This window comes from Monodelphis domestica, chromosome 5 (genome assembly GCF_027887165.1).
Source record: "Monodelphis domestica isolate mMonDom1 chromosome 5, mMonDom1.pri, whole genome shotgun sequence".
NCBI lineage: Eukaryota > Metazoa > Chordata > Mammalia > Didelphimorphia > Didelphidae > Monodelphis > Monodelphis domestica.
The window spans coordinates 292,224,788-292,236,957 of record NC_077231.1 but is presented as its reverse complement, the minus strand read 5'-3'; the positions used below and the strand labels follow the sequence as shown (position 1 = coordinate 292,236,957).

General features: G+C 35.3%; 1 protein-coding gene across 1 annotated transcript in view; it reads right to left on the bottom strand.

Annotated features, from left to right (window-relative positions):
- The window catches only part of KCNH8 (potassium voltage-gated channel subfamily H member 8), a 406,798-nt gene that overhangs the window by 222,078 nt on the left and 172,550 nt on the right, over positions 1-12,170 (bottom strand). The window lies entirely within an intron of this gene.

Below are 12,170 nucleotides of genomic sequence, written 5' to 3'. Positions count from 1 at the left end.
CAGATCAGTTGTTTCTCTGATTAAATATTTCATAAAATTTCCATTATTTTAATCTTTTAACTTTGTTTTTATTGCTTTTTGAAGTCTCCTGGAGTTATTAGCTTCCACTTGCCCAATTCCAATTTTTAAGGAATTATTTTCTTATAGGAATTTCTCATGGAATTATTTTTGTACCTACTTTTCCATTTGGTCAATTCTGCTTTTTTAGGAATTCTCTTTAATGGATTTCCACCTTTTAAAAACATTTAATTAAGTTTTTTAAAATTATGTTTTGGTGTTTTTTATTATTCTTTTACCAAGCTGTTAATTCTCTATTTATAATGTTCTTGCACTCCTTTCATTCCCCCCCCCCATTTCCCCCAATTGCCACTATTTTCTGATTCTTTAACTTTTCCAAGAATTCTTGGTTACCTTCCAGAAGGTCATATTATAAGTCCTTTCCTCCTTTAATGTAATAGTTATTAAATCTCATGTGATCCTGACCATCATTCAACAATAATTGGATGGTTTCTTTTTGGCTGCTTGAAGTATTTTTCTTTTTGACATGGGAGCTCTGGAGTTTAGCTATACCATTTCTGGGAATTTTCACTTTTGGGTTTAGATTTGTGAGGCTTTTTCAGTAGGTGTTTTCACATTGTTATCTTCTTCTGGGTTTAAGTCTTGGTTGTCACTGTTTTTCATATTCAAAGCAATTTTTTGTTATTTGCTAAATTTCCAGCTTATTTCTTGAAGTTGGACTTCATGTTAAAGTTGGATTCTGCTCACCTGAATTCTAGAAGGTACTATCTGTTAAATTTAATTGTGATTGGACTCTGAATATTTATATAGGTGGTCACCAGGGATTTAATTTCTAAATCCCAAAATCAATTACTAAAGTAAATGGAATTTATGGTAGTTTATTTACACCCCCCAGCCAGGGGAAAAGAATCTCAAGACAAAGGACCTTTCCTGGAGGCTTTATGCCTCCAGAAAGGTGGGGTAACTAAGTCAGCCTTTCACTCACCAACAGTGACTGTCTAAAAGGATAGCAGTCTGAGGTCTCCTGCACAAGTTCCTACAGGTTTGAGTTCCTCTTCCAATCTCTCCTCAAGTGTCTTTTCTCCAGTCTTTACTCTGAGTCAGAATTCTTCTATCCAACTCAAATTTCAAATCAAATATCTTCTTCTGGCCTCTGGTCCTCTTTTTAAAGATTTTTTTTCTCTTGTGCCACCTCCCCTAAATTTCACATCTACTAATCACAGCAGATTCTCTGCTCTAGGACTGCCCAGAAGGCTATTAGTTGATTCTAATTCATTACCCACTATCACACATATGGGTCACAGACCTCCCACCATGATTAAGTGGGAGATTTATACCCTTGGTGATCAGATCTAATATGGGCAGATCTTTACACTCAACTTTAAGTACTGTGCTTACATTTCTGGGGATTAAATCAACAAATAGACAGAGGATTACAATTCAATATTTATAATCAAGGAAGAGCTAAGTACCTTCATTGTTACAATTGGGGGACAGTTAAATTCAATCTTCATATATCCCAAGCTTCGGTTCATGTTGCTATTTTCAGAGGTAATTCTATGGGTCTGAAAGTTTTCTTTGCTTCCAAGTTGATGAAAAAGGTATTGTCTCTTCTCTTCTATTCTGCACTGTGGTATTTATACAGGAAGGGCCCCTGGTCTCTGCAGCCAAAAACACTAATATTCCCTTTTGCCTTGGTACTTTGACCAGGTCCCCTCTGTGATTCATCACCAGTGCTAGTTTTCACTCTGGAACTGTGACCTAGAACTGTATATGAGCAATAGATTTTTTTAAAAAAAGAAAACCCTTAACTTCCATCTTAGAATCAATACTATGTATGTATTATAAGGTAGAAGAGCTGTAAAGGCCAGGCAATTGGGGTTAAGTGATTTTCTAGGATCAGTAGTTTTGCTATTCAATGCCAGGTGTACCAAATGCTAGCAAAAAGTCCCTTATAATCTCTTTCTGACTAGTTATTCAACCATTTTAGTACCTCTAGACTGAGAGTTCCTAAAGCTCCTGCTACAAAAGCCACTGTTTCTACAGCACTGTCTGCGTTCTGGCAAGATTGCACCATGGTGATAGAGGCTTCTCTTGCTGACTTCTTAACTTTTTTTAGGCCAGAAAAATTTTTTTTACCTCACTCTCTTTTCTCTACTGCTCCAAAATTTGTTTCCAACCATTATTTTAAAGTTGTTTGGAGGAGAATGTTGCAAGGGCTCAACTTGGTGGCTTCCCCCAATATACCATCTTAGTTCTGCCATTTGCCCTTAATGCTTTCATATATACACACATATAGAAGAGCAAATATTTCTTTTAACTGGAAATACTGGGAAATTTCCCAATATGCACTAGGTTAAGCAGCTATTTTCTACTGTTAGTTGTTTGAGTACTAGAAATACTTAACAGTACCAAGAAAATAAGGACATAAGCATACATGAAGTAGTTGGAAAATAATACTTATTTGAAGAACATTAGATTTTTTTTAACTGCTAAGAATCAACATCAATAAACATTGTTCAGGACAATGAATAGCTTCAGTAAGAAAGCTGGTTATCAAATAATCCCACAAAGATAACTAATTATTCCTTATTATTACTTGAAAAATGTAAGAGAAAGGAAGAGAAATTCCATTCAAAATGAGAACAAAAATTTTAAAATATCTAAGTATTAACCTATCAAATCACAAATATGACTTAACTACAAAATCATTATTATAGAACGTTTTAAAAAGGAATACCTAATTACAGCACCAGTCAATGTCTATGGTTGTGCTCATCCATAAAGTAAAAATGGTGATAATATTAAAAATCACTTTACAAAATCAATGTTATAACAACCAAATTACCAATAGGATGCTTCACAGATTTACACAAAATAATTACAAAATTCACTTGGAGGAAGGAACAGTCAAGAATATTAAGGAATTTAAGGAAAAGAAGTAAGAGAGGAGGGACTAGCATTACCAAATCTTAAATGATACTTGATTAAAAATTAGAGAACTTGTTCCATGGAATAGAGCAGAAATGATTTGTAAATATAATGTAAAAATAATACAAAACATGAATGACAAACTCCATTCTATAAAATCACCCATAGTATGGTGGTATCAAATTAACACCTATTCCCTAGTGTTGCTTCAACTTTATTGTTTGCTCTAGATATGAGTTTGACATGCATTTAAGATATCCATTTCATGGACTTTAACTAAAGCAAAGTTTGCCTTAAAATAAGCATTTAGCCATCCTCCTTTCCTCTCCCCTTGAAACAGCCAGAGAAGTTTTTTTTTTTAACTCTTGCCTTCCATCTTAGAATCAACACTGTGTATTTGTTCCAAGGCAGAAGAATGGTAAGGGATAGGCAATGGGGTCAAGTGACTTGCCCAGGGTCACACAGCTGGGAAGTGTCTGAGGTCAGATTTGAACCTAGGACCTCCTGTCTCTAGGCCTGGATCTAAATCCACTGAGCTACCCAGCTTTCCCCCAGCCAGACAAGTTTTGAGGACATCTTGTCATAGTTTCAATTGATGGTTGGGTTGTGAAAAGTCACATATCTGGAAGACAAAGTATCCTGTATGAGGAATGGAGGCAGCTAGGTGGCACAATGGATACAGTGTCATGCCAGGAGTCAAGAAAACTCATCTTTCTGAGTTCAAATTGGCCTCAGCCTAACTGTGTGATCCTGGACATGTTACTTAAACTTATTTCTCTCAATTTTCTCATCCATAACATGAGTTGGAGAAAGGAATGGCACATCACTCCAATATCCTTATTAAGAAAATCTCAAATGGGGTCATGAAACATCAGATATGGCTGAAAATGATGAAACAAACCAAAAATATGAAGACTAACAAACTAGTGTAGTTGGATCAAAGTGCGTATAAAGGGAAATAAAATGAAAACTGGAAAAACAGTTGGAAGGAAATCAGGTTGTGAATAAATTTAAATGCCAAGGAGAAGATTTTATATTTAATCCTGGAGATAACAGGGCAAAACTAGAATTATTGATTGGGGAGAAGAAGGAGATTGTACTTTAGGAATATCATGTTGGCAGCTGAGTAGATCATAGATTGCAGCAAGGAGAAACTCAAAGCAGGAAGAGCAATTAAAAGGCTATTGTAATAGTCTAAGGCTTTACAAAGGCAATGGCTATTTGAATGGAAATAAGGAGATATATAAGAGATGTTGCTAGTAAAATTAAGATGAAAAGAGATTGTATATAAAGAGATAGTGTGAGTGAGAAGATGAGGTTATACTGAATTATCAAGTCTGGATGGCTGCAACAGTAGGAAAGTTATTGGAAAGGTTTGGAGATGGGGCAAAAAAGATAGAGTTCTTTTGGATATTGTGAGCTTAAGATGCCTTCTACAAAACTGAAATTAAGATGTGCAGAAAGAAACTGATGACGCAGGCCTAGTGCTAGAGAAAAAGAGAAAACTGTAAAGTGCAAAATGTGATGACTTTTTTTCATGGTTTTGAATGGCTGACATAAGCAAGAAGGAAGGGATTTGTCCTGTTTGGTCCCAGAGGACAACAGTAGGAGCAGGGACTGGTAGTTATTGAGAGGATGATTTCAGCTTGATGCAGAGATGATTCACAACAGTTCCAGCTTTTTGAAAGTATAATGTTGTGCTTTTGGATATAGTTGAGCTCTCCCACCCACTTGAGTGCTGGCCCTTGAGAAAAGGTTGGATAGTGATTTCTCGAGGTTGATGTAGGATATTCTGTTCAATTCAAAGGTGGACCAGATGACCCCTGAGGTCCTTTCCTGTGAGCTCATCTAGTTGAAACCTGCATCCTATAACTGAAGAATTTGTGGTCCAATAACATTGGTTACATAAATTCCTTGAGGTTCACAAAGTTAGATAGTGACAAAGACAGAATGAGAACATTGGTTCTGTACTTTTCCATTCTGGTAATCTACTTTAATGAGTTTTTTCCCCTAGAAACTGAAACTCCTGCATATGGATATCTGCTCCAGAACCGTTGATCGACTACAGATCACTGATTAAAATAGGGCTTTAATAAGTATCTCTCCTTAACAACACTTTCCTGGCATAGTTCTAGTTGTAGTTCTAGTGATCAGTTCATGAGAAGAAATTAGAGCTTGAAATAGTTTTAGAGGCCAACTCATCCCAGTCTACACCCCATCTTATCTCCATTTTATAAATGGGTAGTCAAGGACCAAAGAGGTGATTCAAACTCAGTTCTGCTGACTGTAAAACACTATACGTTCATCTCTGTCTCACCTGTCTCTCTATTACTGCATAGTGGCTAGAGCACTGGGTTGAAAGTCAGGAAGGTCTGAGTTCAAATTTGGCTTCAAAACTAGGTGTGTCAGTCTGGGTAAATCATTTAAGTCTGCCTCAGTTTCAACTAAAAACATGAAGATAATATAGTACTCACCTCATAGAGATGCTGCAATGATTAAATGAGGTAATATTTGTAAAGTGCTTAGCTCAACGTCTGGTCCAAAGTAGGCACTTTTTAAATGTATGTTTCCTTCATCTTCTTCCATATGATGCTAAAATTATACCCCTTTTAAAATAGCTTAAAATTCATTCCACTCATTCAGGCTATCTTTTTCTTCTTCCTCTCTACCAGTTCCCTAGCTATGAGAATAGATTAGTGAGGTTTTAATATATTACGTTTGATGGTCAGTGACCAAAATAGAAATGTTTTCCAGTCACAATGTTTTTAATCACAGTCTAGCAGAAAAAAATAAAACCTATAATATTCATTGTCTACCTCTTGTGGTTATGTCCACACATAATTGATTTAGAAAGCACTTCGTAAACCACTAAAGGCTAAATAAACATGAACGGTAATGGAGAGAAAAGTAGATGGGGCAACAAAAGGCCTCAATACGATTTCCTATTCTGAATATTCACTTTTAACATTTTCTCTTGATCAGTACCAGTCAGAACATTGAATGGTTTTTTTTCTTTTTGAGAAGGAAAGATTGTATATCTAGCATCAAAGGAAATTTTAAAAACGTATTCAATTCATAGGGTTATAAAATAATGTAAAGTGCTAGGGCACCAGATGGAAGTTGATAATGACATGTTTTAAGTTATGTTTGTGATACAGGACAAAAATGAAAACTATAGCACCAGTGTCTTTTAATGGTAGGATTTGAGCCCATTTTTCTGACTCTGCAGATGACTTTCTTTCTATCATAGTATGTACTTTTAGAGGAAAGAGCCCCAGAGATCCATTAGTCCAACCTCTTATTTTAATAACTGATGCTTAATAACTGATGAGGATGCTAAGAGAGTGGGAGAATTTCCTTTGTCATCAAATATAGTACTTTCCTCCTTGTGAGATGCTACTATGTCACAGAATCATAAGGTCTTAGAATTAACTGGTATTTCAGTGATCATCTAACCTAAACCCCTTATTTTATAAGCTGAGATTTGGAGAGTCCAAGCAACTTTCTCGAAATCACAGATTAATTGCAGAGTCTAGTCTGCGGACTAATAGCAAAACATATATCATTTTAATATTAAATTTTGTTTTATTTCAATAATGTTTTACTGATACTTTCTATTTACACTATTCACACTTACTTGCCTATAACCCTGAAAATACCTAAAACGCCTCTTGAAACAAAAACAATTAATATAAGCAAACATATTGACTGCATTTGATTTATATATCATTCTATACCAACTAACCATTACTTTTTGGAAAGAAAGGAAAAGCACGTTTAATCATGGTACTTAGAGCCTTCTTTCTTAACATTACACTAGAAACAGGTCAAAAGATTTTAAATGGTTAGCTTTGGTAAGGCTATCTCATGGGAGACAGAGGTAAAGGAGGAGATTGAGGGAGAAAGTATGAGTGAAATGAGATGAAGAGAAGCAAAGAAAAGGGGGAATCAAGAATTAAGGCGAATATTAAAAAAGTGAAAGAAGGGTGTATCATAAATAGAACTCAAGCTGTATTAAAACCATCTAAATCATTTATAGAGGTTAAAAATAAGTTAGTTAGTGGGTTTAGGGCACAAGACAATGACCATAATATCTTCATGTTTAATAAACTCAGTGTCCTCAGCTACTGGGAAAAAGAACTCACATTTGACAACAATAGTTGAGAAAAATGGAGAGCAATCTAGCAGATGGTTCAGACCAGCATCATACATTTTATTCTAAGATAAGCTCCAAATGTTAGATTAGTTAGATATTAAAATTCATTCTTTTTTTAAAGTTTTGTGTTCCAAATTTTCTCTTTTCTTCTGACCCTCCCTGCTACACTCCCTCCCTTCCCTCCCTGCTCTTGGAGATAGTAAACAATCTGATAGACTTTATATGTGTAATTATGTAAAACATTTTTCCATATTAGTCATTTTGTGGAAGAGATCTCAAATGGAAAAAATAAAAGTATATTTTAGTCAGTATTCATAATCCATTTGTTCTTTCTCATATGGCATTTTCTTCTTTATTTAATTAATTAATTTAGAATATTTTTCCATGGTTACATGATTCATGTTCTTTCCCTCCCCTCCTGTCACCCCTCCTGTAGCCAATTAGCAATTCCACCGAGTTTTATGTTTATCATTGATCAAGATTCACTTCCATATTATTAATATTTGCACATCCCCAATCATATTCCCATAGAACCATCATATGGCATTTTTCATCATGAATCTTTGGAATTGTCTTAGACCACTGAATTGTTGAGAATAACTAGGCCATTCACATTTGTTCATCAAGAAACATTGCTTTCACTCTTTACAATGTTCTTCTGGTTCTGTTCCCTTCACTTTGAATCAGTTCATGTAAGTCTTTCCATATTTTTCTGAAAACATCCTGCTTGTCATTTCTTATAACACAGTAGTATTCCATAATTAACATATACAACAACGTGTTCAGTCATCCTTCAATTGATGGACATCTCCTCATTTTCCAATACTTGGCTATCACAAAAAAGCTGATATAAATATTTTTTTGTACAAATAGGCCCTTTTCAATTTTTGATCTCTCCAGGATATAGACCTCGCTGTGGTATTGATTGATAAAAGTTTATGCATAGTTTTAGAGTCTTTTGAGCATAGTACCAAAACAACTATGTTTGGTCGGATCTGATTGCAACTCCACCAAAAGGGTATGTGACTCTCCATCTCACATCCCCTTTAACATTTATAATTTTCCTTTTCTGTCATATTAGCTACTCTGATAGATCTGAGGTGATACTTTGGAGTTATTTTAATTTACATTTCTCTAATCAAGAGTGATTTAGATAATTTTTATATGATTATAAATGTCTTTGATTTCTTTATCTGAAAATTAGCTGTTCTTAACTAAAATTTTTTTTTTAATAAAAAAATCAAGGAAATGATAAGTAGGTATAAAATGACTTACAGCTGCTTTTTATTGAGGTAGTCCCAAATTGAAATGTAAGGGAGTATTTTCCTATTTAAAAAAAAAAAAACAAACCCTTATCTTCTGTATTGGAATCAATGATTCCAAGGCAGAAGAGTGGTAAGGAGTTAAGTGAGTTGCCTAGGGTCACCCAGCTGGGAAGTGTCTGAGGTCAGATTTGAACCCAGGACCTCCCATCTCTAGTTCTGGCTTTCAACCCACTGAGCTACCCCGCTGCCCCAGTGTTTTCCTATTGATAGATGGCTAAATGTGGTGAATGAACCTAATGGAATATTATTATGTGGGAGAGGAGGTTTTAGGTTGCCTACCAAAGAGAAGGTCTATAGAATCATTATGCTGATCTCATTATTATATGGCAATGAAACCTGGGTAGCATATCAGGGGTATGGCAGGAAAGTGGATCACTTCCATTTGAATTCTCTTTTGGAGATTCTGAAGATCATCCAGCAAGATAAGATAGTGGACACTGAGGTCCTTTTGTGAGCTGAACTGCCAAGCATTCAAACTCTATTGCAGAGAGGGCAACACTGATGGCCTGATCACATTGTTAGAGTGTCATATGCACATTTGCCTAAAATACTATTTTTACGGAGAATTCCCATAAGCCAAGTTCTCACAAGAAGTTCAGAAGAAACAATATAAGGATACTCTAAAGATCTCTCTGAAGAATTTTGTGAGCCATGAGAGACACTGGCACAGTACCATCCAGCATGGCTTGTCCACATCAAAGATGTCACTGTGCTCTATGAGCAAAGCAAAACTAAAGTAACTCAAAAGAAACATGAAATATGCACATTTAGAGATATCTCCACACCAACTGCTCATATAGACAATTTGTGCCAAATTTGTGCTAGAAACTTTTGAGCTTATTTGGTGTCATCAATCAGCCACAGTTGGACAGAGTGTACGTGGATTCATATATTGATGCCATTTTGATCCTCTTTGAGTATGAAGGACCACCAGCATCACTCCATGAAATGATGAAATGGATAATTTTGGAAATAATTGGGAAGATTTTTATGAACCCACACAGAGGAAAGTTAGCAGAACCAGGGGGATAATTATCCAACAATATCATATATTTCACTTGATCTTAGCCCAAAGGCTGAGAAATGATTACAATAACATTAGAGAGAAAAATTCAACTTTTAAATATTTTAGAATTCTGATTGACACAGTGATAAAATACAAAATTAAGATGAAACATGCCACTCACCTCTTAACAGAAAGGTGATGAAATTAAAATTCACAAGAAACACATTTTGGGATGTGGATAATAGTTTTGAGGGATTTTTTGTTTCTTTTGTGTTTTTAATTTGATGAGTTGGAAGGGGGGCAGGGAAAGAAATGGATTAGTAAAAAACTTGGAAAAAATTTATAATATCGAACTTCAAAAAAAATGAAGTTAAGATTATGGACTCAGGTGGTTTGTAGTGAGAAGAGAAGAGCTAAATGATTCCTTTTGAAGTTCAAATATCCCCCCAAGTAAACTTCCTTCTTATATTGTAGAACATTAGGCCACCTATAGAAAGGATATGAAAACTGAAACACTTCAGAATCACCGACAAAATGCAAATTGCTGCTAAATTCAGCAACGATGTTCCCATCTTTTTTCCTTGTTCTTCTCTGCACAGGACCACAACTTGCCTAGGGGCCTTGGGAAAACTTTCATATAAAATTATGTTCCCCTCCCACCCTAAAAACCCTTTTTCATATGGCCTCAGAGAGGTTTCTCTTGCTTTCCCTAAATCAATCTACAGGAGGGTCAAGTTTAAAAGCTATGCTTTAGTCTCCATAGCGGTGCAAAATAGAACAAGGAGCTATTTCTGGCAAGGAGTATAATGTTCAGTAAACACGTACTGTATGTTCTCTGGCCTTGGTGAGTTCTGATCAAAGATTTGGACAATAGGGTCCCATGTCACCTGATTTTAGACATAAGGCAATGCCAACCAGTACACCATTCATTTGCCAACTGAAAAATATAATTTGGTTAGAAGATGGATCCTAGGCAAGAGTATATAGGCATTAGGGAGTTTGGGGGACCTTTTAATCATTAGTTATGTTTGTTTGCTCACTTGTTCATATTTTTATTTTGTCTCTTCACTTGTAATTTTTCATTGTCTGCTCATTTGGTTCTTTCATTTGTCTATTCCTTTGTTTGTTTACTATTAATTTAACAAAACTTTTATTAAATTCATCTTGATAAACATTTTAGGGGCTCTGGAATATGCAAGGTGATGAAAACTTCCCAAACTCTCATTTTTTTCAATGATTCTCCCCAGCCCTGTTACTCTGGCCTTATTTTTTCAGGGTTTTGTTTTTCTCTTACTCCAAGTCAATGAACTTGATTATCAGATTAACTGTATTAAAAGATCCTTAATTTCCTTTGTAATTTTATGCATTTAAAACATTATTTTGAGGATAGGATTTACCAGGTTATGTCAATGGTGTCCATGGCATAGAAAAGGCTAAGAAGTCCATTTCTGAGATTATTTTAATTTACCTACATATATTTATATGTATTTGTTTATGTGTATTGCACACCTGTGTGTGTGCACATTATAGATGCTGCTTCCAGACTCCTCCCACCCCATCCACAGCACTTTACAAACTCTTTGAAAATGGTGACTTTTTTCATCTTCATTTTTATAACATTGTACCAACATAGTATCTGGCACACAGTAGTGCTTAAGCAATGTTTATTGAATTTAAAGAACTTGGATTAGGTGACTCAAACACCTTTTTCAATTCTCAATATCTTCATCCTTACATTAGGAGGGAGAGATTAGAAGGAGGAGAAACTAAATTGTTGACCATTTCCAAAATGGAAAAAAAGAAGAGGGTTAAGACTGTTTTTTGACCATCTGAGGATATTTGGAGCTAGAACTGATTATTTTTTTTCTATTAGGTCTTAGATTTGGAAATAAATATTGTGTAAACAAATCTTTGGGTTTGGTTCAGCTTTGTATACCAAGTTATTTCATACTACATAAGGACAAAATTTGTATTCCATCTTTACAATCAGTCTGTTAGGCTGTAACTGTCACTATTGCCCCCCAACCCTATTTTGGATCTGGGGTCTCACACACTTTTCCAAAGATGCATGCTTCTGCTATTGATGTCTCTGATCTCCTACAGACCTGCTTTAACTTCCTCTCCCAGTCAGTCTGTGCATCGTTTTACTAGAGCAGTAACGATAGGATTCTCATGTTATGAAAATCCATAAATAAACTGCAAAGAAAATTCTCTTTCTATTGCAGTTTCATCACATTTCACCTTAGATAATTTACAGCAAAACAGGGAGATATTTTACAAGAGAATCATAGCCATTTGGAATTAGATCGGACCCCCAGAGAGCATCAAAATTCAACCACCTTATTTCACAGTGAAGAAAAAACTAAAGAGTAAGGAATTTGACCAAGTATGAAAATTGGTTCTAATCCCAGATTAACAATTATTACCCATGATCACCTAGCTATTAAATGCCAGAAGTATTGAATATGAAGTCAGAGGAAGTGGGTTAAAATCCTGGGTTGATTTTTTCCTTGGGCAAGTCACTGATCTAAGCCTCAATTTCTTCAACTGTAAAATGAGATGGCTGGATCAGATGATTTACAAGGGTTCTTCCTGCTTATTAGGTAGCCTCTAAGCTCCTTTTTATCTGCCAAATCTATGAGTTTAAGAATAATTGAAGTGATATTAAGAACAAACTCTTTACCTTCTATGATACTATTGGTTCCAAGGCAGAAGAGTGGTAGTGATGGGCAAC